The sequence below is a fragment of the Lagenorhynchus albirostris genome, chromosome 3 (genome assembly GCF_949774975.1).
Source record: "Lagenorhynchus albirostris chromosome 3, mLagAlb1.1, whole genome shotgun sequence".
Lineage (NCBI taxonomy): Eukaryota > Metazoa > Chordata > Mammalia > Artiodactyla > Delphinidae > Lagenorhynchus > Lagenorhynchus albirostris.
This window is the reverse complement of record NC_083097.1, coordinates 75,552,409-75,575,425: the sequence shown is the minus strand read 5'-3', so window position 1 is coordinate 75,575,425 and position 23,017 is coordinate 75,552,409. Positions and strand designations below refer to the sequence as shown.

The 23,017-nt window shown below is 36.0% G+C and overlaps 1 long non-coding RNA gene across 2 annotated transcripts in view; it reads right to left on the bottom strand.

Annotated features, from left to right (window-relative positions):
- Positions 1-7,969: 7,969 nt before the first annotated feature.
- The window catches only part of LOC132516949 (uncharacterized), a 58,084-nt gene continuing 43,036 nt past the window's right edge, over positions 7,970-23,017 (bottom strand). Inside the window, exons 4-6 of one of the 2 annotated variants that reach the window (XR_009539535.1) lie at positions 19,776-19,825; positions 17,059-17,128; positions 7,970-8,845 (exon numbers count right to left, since the gene is read on the bottom strand). This is a non-coding gene — a long non-coding RNA (uncharacterized LOC132516949). Of the gene's footprint in view, positions 8,846-17,058; positions 17,129-19,775; positions 19,914-23,017 lie in introns of those variants that run through there. The other variant, XR_009539534.1, reaches the window with a different exon arrangement.

The following is a 23,017-nucleotide window of genomic DNA, read 5'->3' as shown; positions in this document are numbered from 1 at the left end:
TATCAAAGAGTGTTTTGCCTATGTTTTCCTCTAAGAGTTTTATAGTATCCGGTCTTACATTTAGGTCTTTAATCCATTTTGAGTTTATTTTTGTGTATGGAGTTAGAGAATGTTCTAATTTCATTCTTTTACATGCAGCTGTCCAGTTTTCCCAGTACCACTTACTGAAGAGATTGTCTTTTCTTCATTGTATATTCTTGCCTCCTTTGTCATAGGTTAATTGACCATAGGTGTGTGAGTTTATTTCTGGGCTTTCTATCATGTTCCATTGATCTATATGTCGGTTTTTGTGCCAGTAACATACTGTTTTGATTACTGTAGCTTTGTAGTATAGTCTGAAGTCAGAGAGCCTAATTCCTACAGCTCCATTTTTCTTTCTCAAGGTTGCTTTGGCTATTTAGGGTCTTTTGTATTTCAATACAGATTTTCAAAAGTTTTGCTCTGTTCTGTGAAAAATGGCATTGGTAGTTTGACAAGGATTGCACTGAATCTGTATATTGCCTTGGGTAGTATAGTCATTTTGACAATATTGATTTTTCCAATCCAAGAACACAGTATACCTTTCCATGTGTTCGTGTCATCTTCAGTTTCTTCATCGGCATGTTATAGTTTTTGGAGTACAGGTCTTTTGACTCCTTAAATAGGTTTATTCCTAGATATTTTATTCTTTCTGATGTGATGATTAATGGGATTGTTTCCTTAATTTCTCTTTCTGATCTTTTGCTGTTAGTAGAAATGCAACAGATTTCTGTGTGTTACTTTTGCATCCTGCAACTTTACTGCATTCATTGATGAGCTCTAATAGTTTTTTGGTAGTGTCTTTCGGATTTTCTATGTATAGTCTCATGTCATCCGCTAACAGTGACAGTTTTACTTCTTCTTGCATAAACAAAACTAAAAGACAACCTATGGACTGGGAGAAAATATTTGCAAATTATGCCACCAAGAAGGGCCTAATTTCCAAAACATACAAACAGTTCATACAGCTCAATATAAACAAACAAACTAGTCAAAAAATGGGCAGAAGATCTAAATAGACATTTCTCCAAAAAAGACATATAGATGGCCAACAGGTACATGAAAAGATGCTCAACATCACTAATTATTAGAGAAATGCAAATCAAAACTACAGTGAGGTATCACCTCACACCAGTCAGAATGGCCATCATGAAAAAGGTGTGGAGGGTGTGGAGAAAAAGGAACCAACCTACACCACTGGTAAGAATGTAAATTGGTACAGCCAATGTAATGGAATATTACTCAGCCATAAAAAAGAATGAAATAATGCCATTTGCAACAACATGGATGGACATAGAATTTTCATACTAAGTGAAGTAAGCCAGACAGCAAAAGACAACTATCACATGATATCACTTATATGTAGAATCTAAAATAATAATAATAATGATATAAATGAACTTATTTACAAAACAGAAATAGATCCACAGACATAGAAAACAAACTTATGGTTACCAAAGGGGAAAGGTCAGGGAGGGATAAATTAGGAGCTTGGGAATAACATATACACACTACTATATATAAACTATTATAGATAACCAACTAGGACCTACTGTATAGCACAGGGAACTATATTCAATTTTTTTTTTTTTTTTTTTTTGCGGTACGCGGGCCTCTCACTGCTGTGGCCTCTCCCATCACAGAGCACAGGCTCCGGACGTGCAGGCTCAGTGGCTATGGCTCATGGGCCCAGCCACTCCGCAGCACGTGGGATCCTCCCAGACTGGGGCACGAACCCGCGTCCCCTGCATCGGCAGGCAGACTCTCAACCACTGCGCCACCAGGGAAGCCCTATACTCAATATTTTGTAATAACCTATAAGGGAAAAGAATCTGAGAAAGAATAGACATATCTATGTATAACTGAATCATTTTGCTGTATACCTAAAACTAACCCAACACTGTAAATCAACTGGAACTTCCATACATTGCTGTTAGGAATGAAAAATGGTATGGCTGCTTTGGAAAACAGTCTGACAGTACTTCATTGGCTTAAACCTATATTTATCACTGTACCCAGCAATTCACTCCTAGTGAGGTAAAAACACATGTCCACACAAAGATATGGTTGCAAGTGTTCATAGCGGCATTATTCATAACAGCAAAAAGGGCGGCAACCCAAATATCCATCAACTGTGAAATGGATAAACTGTGGTATATCTCTACAATGAAATACTACTCAGCAATAAAAAGGAACAAAATATTAATAACTCAAAAACATGAATGAATCTCAAAAATTTGCTATGTGTAAAAATTATAAACTAAAGTCCAGGTACTATAAGATTCCAATAATATGAAATTCTAGAAAAAGCAGAACTATAATGACACAAAGTGGATCAAGTGACTGCCTAGAGCCATAGTTGGGAAATTTTATTGAGAGCAAAGCGGCATGAGAAAACTTTTTAGGATGAGGGAACTCCTCTATTTCTGATTGTGGTGGTTCAAACAATTTAATTCAATTTAATTGTATGAAACTGCCAAAATTCATTAAACTGTTCATTTAAAATTCATTAATATTACTGTATATAGGTAACACTTCAATAAAGGGCATTCCTAAAATAATTTTTACATGTGGAGTTTCTCAAGAATTCAAATGGTATAGTTCAAATGAGGTCTTTTATCTATACCGTATCCTTTCACCTTTAATGATTTGTACATCTAGTTTTTTTCCTCAACTACAGAATTATAAATAATGTTTAGTCAAATGGTGTGCAAATGACTAATAAACGTATTAGTCATTTTACTGTTTAGATCTTTTCTTTTTCATAATAGGCCAAAGGAGGACCAAACCTGGCTAAAAGTTTTAGAAGTGATTCAGTCTCCTTTATCATGAAAACACTGCTCTGGGTTTCGGTATCAAAAGATACAAACATAAAGGAGTTATTCTGTGATTTTTGTTTCTTTGTTTTTTAGATTGTAATAACTCCATATAACTACTGGATAATGGAAATGAAGGTGATTGGTGGGAAACATGCAATTAAATGTGATTATAAATCATGCTCATTGGAAAGGTCAATGTCATTTTGATACTTTAAAAATTTTCAGGGCAACTAACAAGTATGTTCTTTTGTCTGCCTTTCTACCAACCTCACCCACCTTAGTGGTCAATTTAATCAACCTGATATGAAACTACTAATATTACTAATAGAATGTCAAAGGTTGTAGGGACAGAAACATCTACTGAATGTAAGTTAATATATTAACCAAATGGCGCCTTTCCACTATGGTTATACAAATGCCCAATTTATTGCTTCTTTTGGGCTTCCATTCACTCTTTCATAAAGTGTCTTTTATCTTCAACACTGTATTTTCCAAACTAATGCTAAATTACAGAAAATTGAGCATTTCTAGGACCTTGGAATGAAGCAGGCAATCTATTGAAGATAATCTTCTTAAATTACTGATTGTGACCTAAGAGATGTTATATAAATAACTATCAAATTATCTGCTTATTTTATATTTTATTTCATATTTATTATATTTAAGTTTTTTAGTAATTGTTTTCTTTAAAAAAAAAAAGTCCTGCTAGTCATTCCATGCTGAGCAAATTAACTAACATGTTCTGGATCAAGTATTTGCATCTTAAATATCCAAATATATAAGTACAATTAATAAAGAAAAGTATATTTGTTTTCAAATACTTGAAGGGCTCTTACCTAATATGGAAGATAGTCTTTGTTTGAAATTCCAAGTGTACAATTTAATGAATTTTGGTAATTTCATACAAGTAAATTGAATTAAATAATTTGTACCTCTACAGTCAAGATACAGAAGAGTTCCGTCATCCTAAAAAGTTCTCTTTGCTCTCAATACATTTCCCACCTCTGGCTCTAGGCAGTCACTTACCTACCACAGGAGATGGTCTTGTTTTGAGTTGTTTCAGAGTGTGATTTTTACTAATGGATATGAGTTAAAGAGATATCAGTATGATATAAGGAAGAGTTTTCTGACAATTAGGTATAAACTCTTCATCAATTAGAGAGGTCTGAACACTTGCAAATTAAAATCAATGCCTCAAAGTCTCTTCCCATTCCAGGGTTCTATGACTATCTTGTTCGTGCTTTGGAATAGCATGTTCTAGTTAATTTGTATTTTTCTGAATAACCCTAAGTTAACTCTGGGTAACTCTTCAGGTTTTTGTTTCAACACTTGGTGACAGTCTTTATAAAATGTGTTATAAAAGTGTTCTGTCTTATTATCTTGGTGTACATTGTGCTAGATTTGTGGGTTTTTTTTTTTAACGATTGAGAATGTTGTGATGACTTGGAGTCACCATCATTTCTGAACATTAATCATCACTGACAAAATTATCAGTGAAGAATATGAGGGAGTTTAGGTTCTGTAATTTGCTTTTTTAAAAATAACCCTTTGATCTCAGTTTTCTTTGTTTTTCATCTTTTTCTCCTCCCCTCCCATACCCCCAGTAGACTCCTCTTTTCACTGTCTGTCCCTGTCTGCATCAACTGGCTTGCCAGTCTGAATCTGAATTGGTGAAAAATGCCAGTTTTCTTTATTGCTTGTCTCCATGCCCTCTAATCAGATATTTCAAGTTTACCTTTTCTTCTTCTTATTCAACAACTCTCTAGCCATGACAACCCGTCCCCTTCCTCACACCCGTCTTATCCTTATTACCTGCCTGCGTGGATTATTTCAACAACCTCTTTGTTTCCAGTCTTTCCCAATTCTGACTAACTTGTATATTTCACTGTCAAACTAAGCTTGTCTGAATTCAGGATTTCATTCCTTAGCACAAGAGCTTGCAGGGATTTCCTACTGCGTGGCCCATCAATTCCAAACTACCCGCACTAGGCTTTTAAATCCCTCCACAAATGGCTCTACTACATGACTTAAGATTCATTTGTTGCTCTGTACACACTGGCCCTTTTCTGCCTCTGGAACACATGTTCCTACCCTCATGTTTTTGCTTGACATGACATTGTTGCTCAATCATCTTTACTCTATCCAAACTGAAGGTGTCCTTCAAGTACTACTTACTTCACAAAACCTTTTCTGTCAGCTCCTATCCATACCAATTTCTAATGAATGGAGAATGCTTAGCTCTCAATAACTCCCTTCATTTTTACACATTAGCTCTATCTCTGTGCTGGATTGTACGGTCCACAAGGGCAGAGACCAGATCCTATGTTGAATTTGTTTCCCCATAATGTCAAGTACAATGCAGGGCACATAGTATATAGTATTCCTAACTTTACAATGTACTTTTCACATACATTTTCTTTCTTATTTTATATACCATAAATAACATAAACACCTGCAGATTGACTTATTTGTTGTCACTCATTCCTTGCTTACCTGAACATCGCTATCATTTATTGTTCTGAAAGATGTCCTCTTACCTCTTCTCTTCTTCCAAATGTAAATAGTATTCACTACTTTATGAAGGTCAGTAAATATTGGCATTGATATACCAGTAAGGAAAGAAAACCATAAAAGCGAAAGTATGAATTATCTGTACTATACTAAATGAAATCAATCCTAATCATTAAAAGTTACGTAGTTTTTTAAAATTTTTAAATGGCCTAAACTTATATGCAGATAAAACAGAGACCCACAATTCTTTATCTGCAATTCTGAACTACAGAAAGCTCTTAAGCTGAAAGTCTTTGTAAGTTTATAGTCTTAATTTATCCCACTTAAAATGATGTTTATATGTTTTGCTGCAAATATATTAATATATTGGGTTATAGGGTACTGCCCTAGACCCTGTTGGGAATGCTTCCTAATAAAAAGAATGTGTATTGTATTACCTTTTTTAAAATCTAAAAAAAGGTCTGAATTCTGAAAATGACCTCAGGGGTTTCAGATAAGGGATTATGGATCTGTAATACATTTGTATAGTGCTCTGCAACCCTTCATTTAATAATATCATTTGATCCTCCAAATAATGTTATAAGGTAGCTACTACTACTGTTATTATTTCCATTTTCCAGATTAGAAAAGATGCAGAAAGATTAAGTGACTTGACGGTGAATGATAGGACTGAAGCTCATGTTTTCTAATCTTAAGTCCTAATCCCTTTTCTATGCCAATACTTTGAGCAGATGCTTTGGAAGTCATTCTGAGTTGTAGATTCTTCATAGACAAAATACAGAAGGTACAAACTGAAGATAAAATGATGACTTAAAGAGATACCAAAGATTAAGTTTCCTCTGAGTTGAACGTTTAGAGTCTAATACTTTCTAAAGACTATATGCATATATATGTACATGTATATATGTACATATATAAGTAGTTTGTAAAGTCAATTTCACTCCCCGTTAATATAACTTACATGACAATAGTACAAAATCTGTACCTAAGTTTCTTAAATATTTTCGTGTATAAACAATAGGAGATTTCTGTTGACCTTGGAGAAGATATGAGCCTTCCTTTTAGACTAAGAACAGAAAGCAGATAAAATATTCTAATATAAGGAGTATGAGGTGTATGTTTTTGTGGCTAGGGAATTTGTTAAAAGGCAGAAGACGGCTTCCCTGGTGGCGCAGTGGTTGAGAGTCCACCTGCCGATGCAGGGGACGCGGGTTCATGTCCCGGTCCAGGAAGATCCCACATGCCACGGAGTGGCTAGGCCCGTGAGCCATGGCCGCTGAGCCTGCGCGTCCGGAGCCTGTGCTCCGCAACGGGAGAGGCCACAACAGTGAAAGGCCCACGTACCGCAAAAAAAAAAAAAAAAAAAAAAAAAAAAAGTCAGAAGAGAAAGCAAAGAAACCATAAATGGGATGGCAAGTAGGTTGGCTTTCCAGAATGAGAATTCTTCTAAGAAAAGGGCAAAGGAACTTGAGTCCAGGGACTGTGTCCTAGGCATACTTGTGTTCCAAGTGTGCTTGGGCTTAGTAAATGTCCAACAGATGAATGACTACCAAACGAAACTAAGTATGATAGAAATGATAGGCAAATATTTCTGAATCCTATTGTTCAAAGCTGAAAAATAAAACTGCATCAAGTTTAGGATACTCACAGAATGGGTCATTACAGTTTTGTAGAACTAAAACTTCCTTAATTCCCATATTCTAAGAAAAGCACTGAGTTTTGAATGAGCCAACTGAAATTTAAATTCTAGCTTGGCCACTGGACAGCTGTGTGGCCTGGTACAAAGAAGTACATTTAAAAGTCCCAGTTTCCTTAATTGTAAAAATAGGGATAATAATATTTACTCTGCATAGTTGTTTTAGGATTAAATTAGATAATATATATGGAAGGGATAACATAGCACCCAATACATGGTCATCCTTCTTTGCACCCCTGCTTCCTTCCTTCCATCCTTTCATCCATCCTTCCATCATTAACATCCATAACATCTTTCCAAAGTAGCCAACTCTGGCCATACTTTTGGTGTAGTCTGAAACAGGGTCAGAAAAAGAAGACCCACAAAATTCTCCTCTTGCTGTTCTGTGCTCAGGTATACAAGAACACTTGGGGCACAGCAGGAGAAAGGTGAGCTACAAGAAGGGCTTTAATTACTGAGAACCTGCTCTGCACCTTCCTAGAGATACCACAGTGCTACCTACCTATTTACTCATTCATTCCTCAAGTATTTGCTTAGTGGTATTACCAGGTATAATACTTCACTAGGTTCTGAAATTATTGAGATAATAAATTCAGTCCTCAAAAAGGCAGGGGACCACATGGTAGGGAATACAGAAGTTTAAAAAATAATTGAAAATCATCTCTCAAGGTATATAACACTAGAAGTCAGTAATCACATACCTCTGTATTACCATAAAGGAAAAAGTGAGATATCTTGCCTGAGAGAAGCAGAGGACGAGTCTGGAGACAGAGGTGGACAGAGAAAACTTGGCAGAAGAGGGGACATTTAACATATTCTGAAAGATCTTTAACCTTTAAAATCTCTTAGGATTTTTCCATCTTCGGTCATGGTTAAACTATAAAGAATGAAATTGATATATCAAAATTTCAATAAATGCTTTATTATTTTTATTGGATCAAGTTTTTACAAAATGCTGGTTTCCATTGTCTTTATGTTGATGTAGTTTTGTTCTCTCCTAGCTCCCCTCCTGACTGGATGAGTCACAGCACGTCTTACAGCAGTAATACATTAGGTTAATAAAGCAATTATTTAATTGACTCTAATTTCATTGGCATTTCTATTACTAAAGGAAAGAGGTTCAATCACTGTTTACATTTGTAAAGCCAATATTATGGTTTAAATTATGGCCTTTGGACAAAATTGAAAATTGAAGCCTGATAATCCTTAAAGCAATATTTACAGAGGACTCTTTGTCTTTGTAAAGAATAAAGGGAATGGAAACAAGAGCACATTAAATCAGAGGGGCTTTTAAATATTCATTTTGCAATCAGGTTCACTGGTTTCCAGGCCACTATCTACCTTCATCATTCTTTTTGTAAAGAAATACCAAATCTCTTGCTTTAATTAGCCTGTGAAATAGAAACTATTGCTTCACATTTTTGTTTTTGATTCTGGAGTACAGGAGTTCCAGATATAACTCTCACAGTACAAATATTATTCTTCAACAGAAACATCTTGGGAGATACTGCAAAAATGCTGACATTTTGAATAGGTAGCTTGATTGAAAGTGCATGCTACCTAACACCCCCTAGTAAAACCTCTTACAACCACCCAATGAAATAACTATAAAAACACTAAAACTGATAAAAACTAACAACTCCAAGATCAGTCAGTAATCCTGTTGTCAATGGTTTTCCATGAATCACAAGATGATGGAAGTGGTCTAGATGGAGTTCTCTTACTTTAAAGATGAATGACCAAAGAACCCAAATAGTGCTTGTGAAAATATGCTCCAGCTTGAGGGAATGTGAAAATCACTCTGAAAAACAAATAAACACACAGAAACATGCTTAATATGGGGATCAGACAAAAAGGTTAGAACAATCTAGTATCCTCCATAGGATATAAGGCAAGCCTCTGAACAAACTGTAGAAACCCGTAGGTTACAATATGTAATGCAAGAGAAGCAATGAGATGCAGTAACAAGAGGCCAAAGTAACAATGGAAGTGGATAAGATTTGGAAAAAAGTAAAAGGATTTAAGTTGGCACTAAAGAAAATCAAATTAATTTTTATATGTAGTTAATTTTAAGAAAGAGGAAAACAGATTTAAAGCATCCAGGAAGGAAAAAATAAAGCAGGTTACCTAAAAAGGGACAAAATTAGGCTGGGCTTAAACTTCTCTGAAGCATTAAGTGCTATGAGATGATGGCACATCTACAGCATTTTTTTAGTGCCATCTTTAACTTACAGAAAGGTGACAAAAATAGTACACAGATTTCTCATTTACCGTTCACCCAGATTCCCCTTATGTTTAACATCTTACATAACCAAAAAACACTTATCAAAACTAAGAAATCATCCTTAGGATACTACTCTTAACTAAAGTACAGAACTTTTTTCTACCATTGTCCTTTTGTTGTTCCGGGATCCCACATTGCATTTAGTTGTCATGGCTCCTTAGTCTCCTCCAATCTATGCCAGTTCTTGAGTCTGTCTTTCATGACCTTGACACTTTTGAAGGGTACTGGTCAGTTATTTTTGTAGACTGTGCCTCAATTTGTTTGTCTGATGCTTTCTCGTTAGATTAAGGTTGTGCATTATTGGTAAGGAAACCATAGAGGCAATGGGCCCTTCTCAGTGTCTCATATCAGGGATTAAATAACATCAGTAAGTCTTATTACTGGTGATGTTACTCTTGGTCACTTAGTTAAGCTGGTGTTTGTTAGGATTCTCTAATGTTGTTACTCTTTTTCCTTTGTAATTACTAAATATTTGAGGGAGATACTTTGACCTTATGCAAATATCCAATTTCTGCATAAACTTTTACCTATTAATTTTAGTAGCCATTGTATTGTGTGGCAATATTGCCATGGTGTTTTAATAGTGATTTCTATTTCTCTTATTTCTTTGTATATATTATTTAGAATTGTTATTTGAGTAAGAGTTGTCACATATCCCCCTATTTATTTACTTATTTATATTAGTATGGATTCATGAATATTTATTTTATTATTCGGTTATAATGTAATGCAATCATTATTTATTTTGTTGCTCAAGCTTTTCCAACTTTGTCAATTAACTTTTCCAGGCTGGCTCCTAAGCCTTTTTTATATACTCCCATCTTTTTTTTTTTAACCTCCTTACTTTCTTTCTTTCTTTTTTTTTTTTTTTAATTTTATTATTTATTTATTTATTTTAGGCTACGTTGGGTCTTTGTTGCTGCACGCAGGCTTTCTCTAGTTGCGGCGAACAAGGGGCTACTCTTCATTTCGGTGTGTGGGCTTCTCATTGCAGTGGCTTCTCTTGTTCCGAAGCACTGGTTCTGGGCACACAGGCTTCAGTAGTTGTGGCACACGGGCTCTACAGCACAGGCTCATTAGTTGTGGTACATGGGCTTAGTTGCTCCGCAGTACGGGGGATCTTCCTGAACCAGAGATCGAACCCATGTCCCCTGCGCTGGCAGGCGAATTTTTGTTTGTTTGTTTGTTTGTTTTGTTTTTGAAATAGCTGGCTTTATTTATGATTTGCTCATTTTACCTTCTTTACCACCTTTTTTTTTAATTTCTGAGATATACATTTTAAAGTAATAACTAGAATTATGACTTATAACATTATACCAGAATATATAAGAATTTTAGAAATTTCATGCAATGTCTGAAACATTTATATTAACATATTTCCATACGAATAACCCAAAGAAAGTTTAGTATTAGTTGTTTTTTGTTTTTGTTTTTTTATACTGCAGGTTCTTATTAGTCATCAATTTTATACACATCAGTGTACACATGTCAATCCCAATAGCCCAATTCAGCACACCACCATCCCCATCCCACCGCGGTTTTCCCCCCTTGGTGTCCATACATTTGTTCTCTACATCTGTGTCTCAACTTCTGCCCTGCAAACCGGTTTTCTAGGTTCCACATACATGCGTTAATATACGATATTTGTTTTTCTCTTTCTGACTTACTTCACTCTGTATGACAGTCTCTAGATCCATCCATGCCTCAACAAATGACTAAATTTCATTCTTTTTTATGGCTGAGTAATATTCCATTGTATATATATATGTACCACAACTTCTTTATCCATTCGTCTGTCGATGGACATTTAGGTTGCTTCCATGACCTGGCTATTGTAAATAGTGCTGCAATGAACATTGGGGTGCATGTGTCTTTTTGAATTATGGTTTTCTCTGGGTATATGAGCAGTAGTGGGATTGCTGAATCATATGGTAATTCTATTTTTAGGTTTTTAAGGAACCTCCATACTGCTCTCTATAGTGGCTGTATCAATTTACATTCCCACCAACAGTGCAAGAGGGTTCCCTTTTCTCCACACCCTCTCCAGCATTTGTTGTTTGTAGATTTTCTGATGATGCTCATTCTAGCTGGTGTGAGGTGATACCTCATTGTAGTTTTGATTTGCATTTCTCTAATAATTAGTGATGTTGAGCTTTTCATGTGCTTCTTGGCCATCTGTATGTCTTCTTTGGAGAAATGTCTATTTAGGTCTTCTGCCCATTTTCGGATTGGGTTGTTTGTTTCTTTAATATTGAGCAGCATGAGCTGTTTATATATTTTGGAGATTAATCCTTTGTCCGTTGATTCGTTTGCAAATATTTTCTCCCATTCTGAGGGTTGTCTTTTCGTCTTGTTTATGGTTTCCTTTGCTGTGCAAAAGCTTTGAAGTTTCATTAGGTCCCATTTGTTTATTTTTCTTTTTATTTCCATTACTCTAGGAGGTGGATCAAAAAAGATCTTGCTGTGATTTATGTCAAAGAGGGTTCTTCCTATGTTTTCCTCTAAGAGTTTTATAGTGTCCGGTCTTACATTTAGGTCTCAAATCCTTTTTGAGTTTATTTTTGTGTATTGTGTTAGGGAGTGTTCTAATTTCATTCTTTTAAATGTAGCTGTCCAGTTTTCCCAGCGCCACTTATTGAAGAGACTGTCTTTTCTCCATTGTGTATCTTTGCCTCCTTTGTCATAGATTAGTTGACCATAGGTGCGTGGGTTTATCTCTGGGCTTTCTATCTTGTTCCATTGATCTATGTTTCTGTTTTTGTGCCAGTACCATATCGTCTTGATTACTGTAGCTTGGTAGTATAGTCTGAAGTCAGGGAGTCTGATTCCTCCAGCTCCATTTTTTCCCCTCAAGACTGCTTTGGCTATTTGGGGTCTTTTTTGTCTCCATACAAATTTTAAGATGATTTGTTCTAGTTCCATAAAAAATGCCATTGGTAATTTGATAGGGATTGCATTGAATCTGTAGATTGCTTTGGATAGTATAGACATTTTCACAATGTTGATTCTTCCAATCCAAGAACATGGTATATCTCTCGATCTGTTGGTATCATCTTTAATTTCTTTCATCAGGGTCTTATAGTTTTCTGCATACAGGTCTTTTGTTTCCCTAGGTAGGTTTATTCCTAGGTATTTTATTCTTTTTGTTGCTATGGTAAATGGGAGTGTTTCCATAATTTCTCTTTCAGATGTTTCATCATTAGTATATAGGAATGAAAGAGATTTCTGTGCATTAATTTTGTATCCTGCAACTTTACCAAATTCATTGATTAGCTCTAATAGTTTTCTGGTGGCATCTTTAGGATACTCTATGTATAGTATCATGTCATCTGCAAACAGTGACAGTTTTACTTCTTCTTTTCCGATTTGGGTTCCTTTTATTTCTTTTTCTTCTCTGATTGCTGTGGCTAGGACTTCCAAAACTATGTTGAATAATAGTGGTGAGAGTGGACATCGTTGTCTTGTTCCTGGTCTTAGAGGAAATGCTTTCAGTTTTTCCCCATTGAGAATGATGTTTGCTGTGGGTTTGTTGTATATGGCCTTTATTATGTTGAGATAGGTACCCTCTATGCCCACTTTCTGGAGAGTTTTTATCATAAATGTGTGTTGAATTTTGTCAAAAGCTTTTTCTGCATCTATTGAGATGATCATATGGTTTTTATTCTTCACTTTGTTAATATGGTGTATCACATTGATTGATTTGCATATATTGAAGAATCCTTGCATCCCTGGGATAAATCCCATTTGATCATGGTGTATGATCCTTTTAATGTGTTGTTGGATTCTGTTTGTTAGTATTTTGTTGAGGATTTTTGTATCTATATTCATCAGTGATACTGGTCTGTAACTTTCTTTTTTGTAGTATCTTTGTCTGGTTTTGGTATCAGGGTGATGGTGGGGCAGGCAGATTCTTAACCACTGTGCCACCAGGGAAATCTGTAACATCCTTACTTTCTGATGCTCCAGGCTCATATTGTGTTTTTCCTGCCCTAGCCCTAGAAGTAGCCATTTCTCTGAGGAGTCCTGTCTTTTGCATAGCAGAGTGGAATTTATAAACCAAGATTTAGGTGCCAGCTGTTCATTGCTACTGGGGTACCTTCTAGCTCCTTTCAGTGGATAGAGCTAGGAAACACATGTGTAGGTACTAACTCATGCATACAAACACATCAAAATTTATTTCTGTATCATTTATATGTAAATATATTAAAAGAATAAGTTCATATTGATATCTCCAATTATAATCCAACATGACAGGGTTCATTCTAGCTTTCTTCCCTTATTTGTAACTTCTTTCTCTTACAGTAAGAAACATGACTCCCATTTTCTATAATTTCTGATAACCCTACTATATAAACATAAGTAAAAATATCTTTAAAAGCATCTAAAAATACTTTTAAAATCTAAAAAAAATTTTTAATCTAAGAGAGTAGTTTTACATTTCTTAATCCCTCTGTTAGAAACAAATTACCAACTAGAGAACATTGTTCGTGAACAGCTCTTTTGTCTTTAGTCTTAAAACAGTTAAAACACTGCTTTCTAGAGTTTCTTAGCTTGGCTCCTTTCTTGTCCACCCCCTTCAGTGTAGTTATGTAATTCATTTGTAATGTTGTGTGATTCCCATGTCACAGTCTGTATTTCATATTCCCCCCACATCCTAGTTGATTTTGTTGTTGTTGTTATTGTATAATAAAATTCACTCTTTGTGGTGTACAGTTCTATGTGTTTTGACAAATGCAGAGAGTCATGTGTCGACCACTAGAGTTCCCTGCAGTACCATTTCATCAACCCCCTAAACAAGAGTTACCCCTTTATTGATAATCTCTCCTCCCATTCCTAACCCCTGGAAAGCACTGATGTGTTTTTTTCTCTGTACTTTTGCTTTTTTAGGAGTGTCTGTCATGTAAAATAGAATCACACAGCATATAGCCACTTGATTCTGTCTTCTTTCACTTAGGAAAATGCATTGAAAATTCACCCAAGTTGTTGTGTGAACCAACAGTTTGTTCCTTCTTATGGCTGAGTTATATTTTATTGTATGAAATAGTTTAAGGGCATCTGGGTTGTTTACAATTTGGGGCTATTGTGAATAAAGCTGCCATAAACATTTGTTTATAGGGTTTTATGTGAATGTAAATTTCTTTTTGTCTTAGGAGGACACCTAGGAGTGGGATAGCAGGGTTATCCCTTTCTTTATTCCATAAAGAAAGGATATCTAAGAAGACAGATCACATCATATAATATAAATTATAAAACCAGAACTCTTATTAAAATCAAGGGGGAACAGAATTCCCAATCTATTTAACATTCTTCCAGAATTTCTGGCTAGTGGGATAAGACATAAATCAGAAGTAATGGACTAACTGCTGGAGAGGAAAAGGGGAAAATGGTTATTAACTGCAGAGAATATTTCTTAGAAAACCCCAAAATACCACATAAAATCCTCTTAGAAATCAGTAAGGCTATGAAATATAAGAAAAATATTGAAAAATATCAATATCCCAGTAAGAAACTGAAGATATAGTAAAAAAAAAAAAAAAATCTCTGAATAATAGCAACATACACACCATAAAATTTCTAGGAATAACCCTAACCAAAATATGCAGGATCCATATATAGAAAACTATAAAAATTATTGAAATATGAAGGACATGACCATTGACTTTTGCAGTTACTGCCATTCATTAATTCATTCAATTTGATTACTTGCCCAAAATTTCTTTGCCACAGATATAAGTTCCATAAGAGAAGGAGCAATAATTATTGTATTCACGGTGTTATCCCCTGTGCCTAATATATTGCCTGACTCATAGTAGGCACTCCAAAAATATTTTTCTATATGCCAGTATTTTGTTCAGTTATCTGATCTATGAAGTTTATATAGCTTCTAAGAAACATTCACTAAGTAGCTTAGTAGTTTTTGAAAGGAGTCTAGACTAGTTAATTACCATCACCTAGCAAATTGTAATACCCATCCATTTGACAGCATCATGACTCATGGCTTGAAGCATAGGTACCTAGAGTCTTGCATTACTATCTTTTGTCACTTTCCCTCTGTAACATTAATGGATTCCACAACACAACACCAAGAATTTCAAAGCTTAGGAGAGTTTAGAGGAATGGCCCTTCTCTATAAAAAGGTTGGTTATACTTCATCAATTCAATTTCTAGATCCGACAGGCAATGCTAGCTTAATAGCAACTGAATGGGAATGAAATTCTAGTAATTGAAAATTTGAGTTATTAAGGAAAGAAAAATAAACAGAAAAGAAACCCACAGAATCTAGGAGCAGGTAAAAGTAAAATATTTCACAGTATGCAGTCTGAGCCTTTTATCTGAAATCTGCTTTCTGCTTCCATGTAATACAGAATTTAAGGTTAATGATTCACAGTATTCCATTGCTTGATAGCTTAATTTCATTTCATAATTAGGTTGACATTTTTCCTCATAATATTCAATTGCTAATATTTTCCTGGGTTTTAAAACTAATGGAATAATATACCATTAGATAAAGTTAGCTGAATAGCTGAATCACAGCTAAAGATAAAGCATTTTCTTGAATATTCTTATCATTTTCCAGTGTTTTATTATCTATGGGTGTGTGTGTACTTGTGTTTTTATGTGTTTGCTGGGGGTGGGGAATACTGTGTAGTAATTTCCCTGTTGTTCTTCTTCTAAATAGGGACTTCCAGTGAACAATAATAATGGTAATGCCATAGTTATTTACTGAGAGAACTAATCGGGATTCTGCAGTGGTGTGTTGAAGTTTTGTGAAAATGAAATTAGAGATGCAGCATATTTCAGCAGTAATGAATCTGTTTATGTTGTATAAAGCAGGGTTAAGATAAAGCAATTTTTCAAACTCAGTGCTTTTTGATGGTCAAGTGTTTATTCCATTGGGTCATTAATATACTATATTTCCAAAGAATTCTTTGGGCAAAGTTCATCTTCTGGCTAATGTTAAAGACGAATTGGCCCACAACAGGCTTTTTACATTTTGTAATGATAATTCTAAATTGTTAGGTAAGATCCTCTTGAGTATACTCTAATGCCTATAAATAAAAGGGCTGGCAAAGACCTTGTTTTTAAAAACTGAATTTACAACAAAGTTAGGCATATTAAACATCAATAGACATTATTGGTTCTACTGTATATTGCTGGGCCAATGATGGATTTTAACAGTAAAGAAAACTTAATAAATTTGATATGGAAATCGGAATTGTAATACAGTAGCAGGAACTCAACACGAAAATTTAGACATTAATGAGAATAACCTTTGAATGTCAGCTTGAATTAGACTTCCTGCATTTTGGCCAAATTCATAGGTTATGGCAAATAGGTTAGGTGGTAGGACAGAAATAACTGAAATGATTTTGTTTACCAAATATTTCAATGCCAATTGTTCACTTTATTTTTTAATGCTTCCTAGCTATTTCCATTAAAAAATGACAAATATTCGACCTTTAATCTGTATCATTAAGTACAGAAGGAAGGTATTTAAATGGACTCCTTTTGGAAGTTAAGTTTAATATTAGTCAACTGATATATTTGAAGTTAGAATTTAAATTAGGGAGATAAACTCAGAGGAGAGGAATACAGGGCAGTGCTGTGGGGATGTGAAATGGGGGAAAAGGCTCTCCGAAATAGTAAAGCCTTCTCTCAAGATATTAGGTAGTTGTGTTGGGTTATTCACCTGGCAGTCATAGAAAGAGGTAATATACTGCTTTACTTACTCTGTCACCAAAAAGCTCTGGAAATGTCAGTCAGAATTTTCTGTATATGGCAATAACTGTGATATACCCACTGCAAAATAAAGCATTATTAGACATAATCATACCTTAAGCTGTGATGACAGATCTTAAAATGACTATAAGCAGTTGAAGGGGAAAAAGGGTCACAGTTATCTGTGGCACCAATTAAATTGACAGCATACATAGGATTTTACTCAGGGAGAATACCAGTGATCTGAGTTGGGCCACCATTTAGTACATGCAACTCTGCAGTGAGATTGCTGCTGGAAGATGCCTTATAAACAAGGGCTGGAAACATGGCATGGCTTTTTGAGGCAAGACTGTTTTTTCACTACTTATCAAGATAAATACCACACCAGTGATGTGTTCATACACAAAATGGTAATGAAATAGAAAAAGGGCATCCAGGGTGATAGCTGTGGGAGTGAGTCAGTGCATTAATTCTGCTTAGCAAGAAAGATGTTTAAATTTGAAAAAAAATCTGTAAGTATTAAAGGGTATTCATACTTCCTTCCTGTCATGACACTCATTCGACTAAAATATAAATAAAAGGAAATGGACTGATAAGGTTGGTAATTGGCTATAGTGAGAAGAAAGCTGAATAAATGAGCAAAGAATAGATTTTTAAAAATTTATTTAAAAGGATTATAGTTTTCAGATGTTTCATCTCTTAAGGCAGGGTGATGTTGATTTTTTTTTTAAGCAATACTTACCTCTGAAATAGTATCATGTACATTTTTAGCCAGTACTCAAAAAAATTCCATATTCTATACAAACGGGGGAAATGCAATTCATAATTGACAAGGTATGAATTTTTTATACTTTAAGCCATGAGGTTGCCACATCAACAAATGTAATTCCTTAGCAAATATGTCTTATGTTTATATTTATGAAATGTACACAATTGACATAGAACCCAAAAGGGAATAAGTAAGCATTTTATATATATTTATATATATATATATATATATTTACTTTGATTTACAAACTCCATTCTGGGAAATATTTATTAAATTAGAAACAAGGAATGAATGCAAGCAAAACGTGCTTAGAGTTTCAATTTCTCTTGGACTTGGTGTTACTTTTATGCATTTTACCAAAGCTTGGACTCACATCAAAGTGTTGGCCGTGTTTTGCTTTGATTTTTTAATTTTTAAAATGTATACAAAGCTACTCTCAAAGGTGAAAATGAAAAATTATTAAAACTTAAAATTCATCTATGGAGGCACCACATTGCAGTGGTGATTTCATGTTAAATATCCTAAGCTGAAACAGCAAGAATCTTGGAAAGAGTGACCAAGTCTGGACACATAATATACTCCACATTTTGTGTAGCTATTGAAGAGGGCACCACAGCTTACTGAAGGGGCCATAAGATGAAAACATTTCTTGAAATAGCTTTGATATCCATTCAAATATAAGTTCTTTGAGGGTAAAGATTTTTTTTTTTTTTTTTTGTGGTACGTGGGCCTCTCACTGTTGTGGCCTCTCCCACTGCGGAGCACAGGCTGCGGACATGCAAGCTCAGTGGCCATGGCTCACGGGCCCAGCCACTCCGCAGCATGTGGGATTTTCCCGGACTGGGGCACGAACGTGTGTCCCCTGCATCGGCAGGCGGACTCTCAACCACTGCGCCACCAGGGAAGCCCCAAGATCTTGTTTATCATGCCTCTCAACCTCCTTGATATCAGCATGAAGTTAGAGGAAGCAGTACTTCTAATTAGTTCCCCAGGAGTAAGGATGGGAAGTGAGGAAGTGGTCCCATCATCCCCAAAGAGCTGAAGCAATGGGAGTTGTCTTGAGAGGCTCCTAATCTGCCACCACTGTAAAAGTTGAGGCATCTCAACTCAAGTGGGTCTGAAATATATCAGGTCTTCCAGTTCTGGCCTGCCATCATGGGGTGCAAAGAGACTGTTGTTGTTTTTTTTTCCTATTAATTAATTTGTTAATTAATAGGATAGGATAATTTGTTAATTAATAGGATAATTAATAATACACAGTGGATATTAACTGGTCTTAAACTGTGAGCAGCTCACATTTCACTTATTATTATAGGAGACACAGAGACATAGGTTGCAGTAGATGTACTATAGTGGGTAAGAGCATTAACTCTAGAGCCAGCTGCTTGGGTTAGAATCCTGGCTCCACCACGGACCAGCTGTGTGACCCTGGGTAACTCCTCGTGTGTGGCAATAATTAAAGTTGCTAGACAAAGACAAGATGGTGGAGTAGTAGGACGTGAACTCACCTCTTCTTACAAAAACACCGAAATTACAACTAACTGCTGAACAACCATCAACAAAAAAAATGGTGGAACCTACCAAAAAAGATACTCTACATCCAAAGACAAAGAAGAAGCCACAACGAGACAGCAGGAGGGGTGCAATCACAATAAAATCAAATCCCATACTCACTGGGTGGGTGACCCACAAACTGGAAAATAATTATACCACAGAAGTTCTGCCACAGGCATGAAAGTCCTGAGTCCCACGTCAGGATCCCCAGCCTGGGGGTCTGGCAATTGGAGGAGGAGCCCCAAGAGAATCTGGCTTTGAAGGCCAGCAGGGTGTGATCACAGGAATTCCACGGGACTGGAGGAAACAGAAACTCCACTCTTGGAGGGCACACACAAGGTCTTGTGCACACCAGGACCCAGGAAAAAAAAGCAGTGACTTCATAAGACACTGGGCCAGACCTACCTGCTAGTATTGGAGGGTCTCTTGCAGAGGTGTGGTGTGGCTGTGGCTCACTGTGGAGACAAAAACACTAGCGGCAGTAGTTCTGAGGAGTACTCATTAGCATGGGCACTCCTGGAGGCCATTTTCCCACCAAGACCTGGCCCCACCCCACAGCCTGTAGGATCCAGTGCTGGGATGACTCAGGCCAAACAACCAACAGGGCAGGAACACAGCCCCACCCATCAGCAGACAGGTTGCTTAAAGTCTTCCTGAGCACACAGCTGCCCAATAAACACACCCCTTGACACAGCCCTGCCCATCAGGGGGACAAGACCCAGCTCCACCCACCAGTGGGCAAGAACCAGTCCTTCCCACCAGGAAGCCTGCACAAGCCTCTTAGACAGCCTCATCCACTGTGGAGTCAGAAGCAGAAGCAAGAAGAACTACAACCCTGCAGCCTGCATAATGGAAACCACAATCAAAGAAAGTTAGACAAAATGGGATGGCAGAGGAATATGTCCCAGTTGAAGGAATAAGGTAAAACCTCAGAAGAACAACTAGGTGAAGTGGAGATAGGCAATCTACCCAAAAAAGAATTCAGAATAATGATAGTAAAAATGATACATGATCTCAGAAAAAGAATGGAGGTACAGATCAAAAAGATACAAGAAATGTTTAACAAAGACCTAGGGGAACTAAAGAAAAAACAAACAGAGATGAACAGTACAATAACTAAAATGAAAAATATACTAGAAGGAATCAATAGCAGAATAACTGAAGCAGAAGAAAGAATAAGTGAGCTGAAAGAATGGTAGAAATCACTGCCATGAAACAAAATAAAGAAAAAGAATGAAAAGAAACAAGGACAGTCTCAGAGACCTGGGACAACATTAAATGCATCAACATTCTCATTATAGGTACTGCAGAAGGAGAAGAGAGAGAGAAATGACCTGAGAAAATATCTGAAGGATAATAGCTGAAAACTTCCCTAACATGGGAATGGAAACAGTCACCCAAGTCCAAGAAGCTCAGACAGCCGCAGGCAGGACGGACAAGGAGGAACATGCTGAGATGCATACTAATCAAGCTGACAAAAATTAACAACAAGAGAAAATATTAAAAGCAACAAATAACATACAAGGGAATTCCCATAAGGTTATCAGCTGATTTCTCAGCAGAAACCCCGCAAACCAGAAGGGAGTGACATGATATATTTACAGTGAGGAAAGGGAAGAACCTATAACCAAGAACACTCTATCCAGCAAGGCTCTCTTTCAGATTTGATGGAGAAATCAAAAGCTTTACAGACAAGCAAAAGCTAAGAGAATTCAGCACCACCACACCAGCTTTGCAACAAATGATAAAAGAAATTCTCTAGGTGAAAAAGAAAAGGCCACCACGAGAAACAAGAAAATTACAAATGGAAGAGCCCACTAGTAAAGGCAAACATGCAGTAAAGGTAGGAAATCATCCACACACAAATATGAACAAACCAATCACAAGTACTGAAATTGAAACTGTGATTAAAAAATCCCCAACAGACAAAAGTCCAGGACCAGATGGCTTCACGGGCAAATTCTAGCAAACATTTAGAGAAGACTTAACACCTATCCTTCTGAAACTATTCCAAAAATCAGCAGAGGAAGGAACACTCCCAAGCTCATTCTGTGAGGGACACCATCACCCTGACACCAAAAGCAGACAAAGATATCACAAAAAAAGAAAATTATAGGCCAATATCACTGATGAACACAGATGCAAAAATCCTCAACAAAATACTAGCAAACTGAATTCAATAGTACATTAAAAGGTTCATACACCATGATCAAGTGGGATTTATCCTAGAGAATCAAGGATTTTTCAACATCTGCAAATCAATCAGTGTGATATACCACATCAAGAAATTGAAGAATAAAAACCATAAGATCATCTCAATAGATGTAGAAAAAGCTTTTGACAAAATTCGACACCCTTTATGATTAAAAAGCTCTCCAGAAAGTGGGAATAGAGGGAACATACCTCAACATAATAAAGGCCATATATGACAAACCTACCACTAACATCATACTCAAAGGTGAAAAGCTGAAAGCATTTCCTCTGAGATCAGGAATAACACAAGGGTATGCACTCTCACCACTTTTATTCAATATAGTTTTGGAAGTCTGAGCCATGACAATCAGAGAATAAAAAGAAATAAAAGGAACCCAAATTGGAAGACAAGAAGTAAAACTGTCACGATTTGCAGATGAGATGATTCTATACATAGAAAATCCTAAAGATGCTACCAGAAAACTACTAGAGCTCATCAATGAATTCGGTAAAGGTGAAGAATACAAAATTAATACACAGAAATCTGTTGCATTTCTATACACTAAAAACAAAAGACCAGAAAGAGAAATTAAAGAAACAATCCCATTTACCATTGCATTAAAAAGAATAAAATACCTAGGAATAAACCTACCTAAGGAGGCAAAAGACCTGTACTTGGAAACCTGTAAAACGCTGATGAAAGGAACTGAAGATGATACAGATGGAAAGATATACCATGTTCCTGAATTGGAAGAAGCAATATTGTCAAAATGACTATACTACCCAAGGCAATCTACATATTCAGTGCCACCCCTACCAAATTACCAATGGTATTTTGCACAGAACTAGAACAAAAAATCTTAAAATTTGTATGGAGACACAAAAGACCCCGAATAGCCAAAGCAATCTTGAGAAAGAAAAACAGAGCTGGAGGAATCAGGCTCCTTGACTTCAGAGTATAGTACAAAGCTATAGTCATCAAAATAGTATGGTACTGGAACAAAAACAGACATATAGATCAATGGAACAGGACAGAAGGCCCAGAAATAAACCCACACACCTATGGTCAATTAATCTACAACAAAGAGGCAAGGATATACAATGGAGAAAAGACAGTCTCTTCAATAAGTGGTGCTGGGAAAACTGGACAGCTACATGTAAAAGAATGAAATTAGAACATTCTCTAACACCATACACAAAAAATAAAATCAAAATGGATTAAAGACCTAAATGTAAAACTGGATACTATAAAACTCTTAGAGGAAAACATAGGCAGAACACTCTTTGACATAAATTGCAGCTATATCTTTTTGGATCCACCTCCTAGAGTAATGAAAATAAAACAAAAATAAACAAATGGGACCTAATTAATCTTAAAAGCTTTTACACAGCAAAGGAAACCATAAACAAAAAGAGAACCCACAGAATGAAGAAAATATTTGCAAATGAAGTGA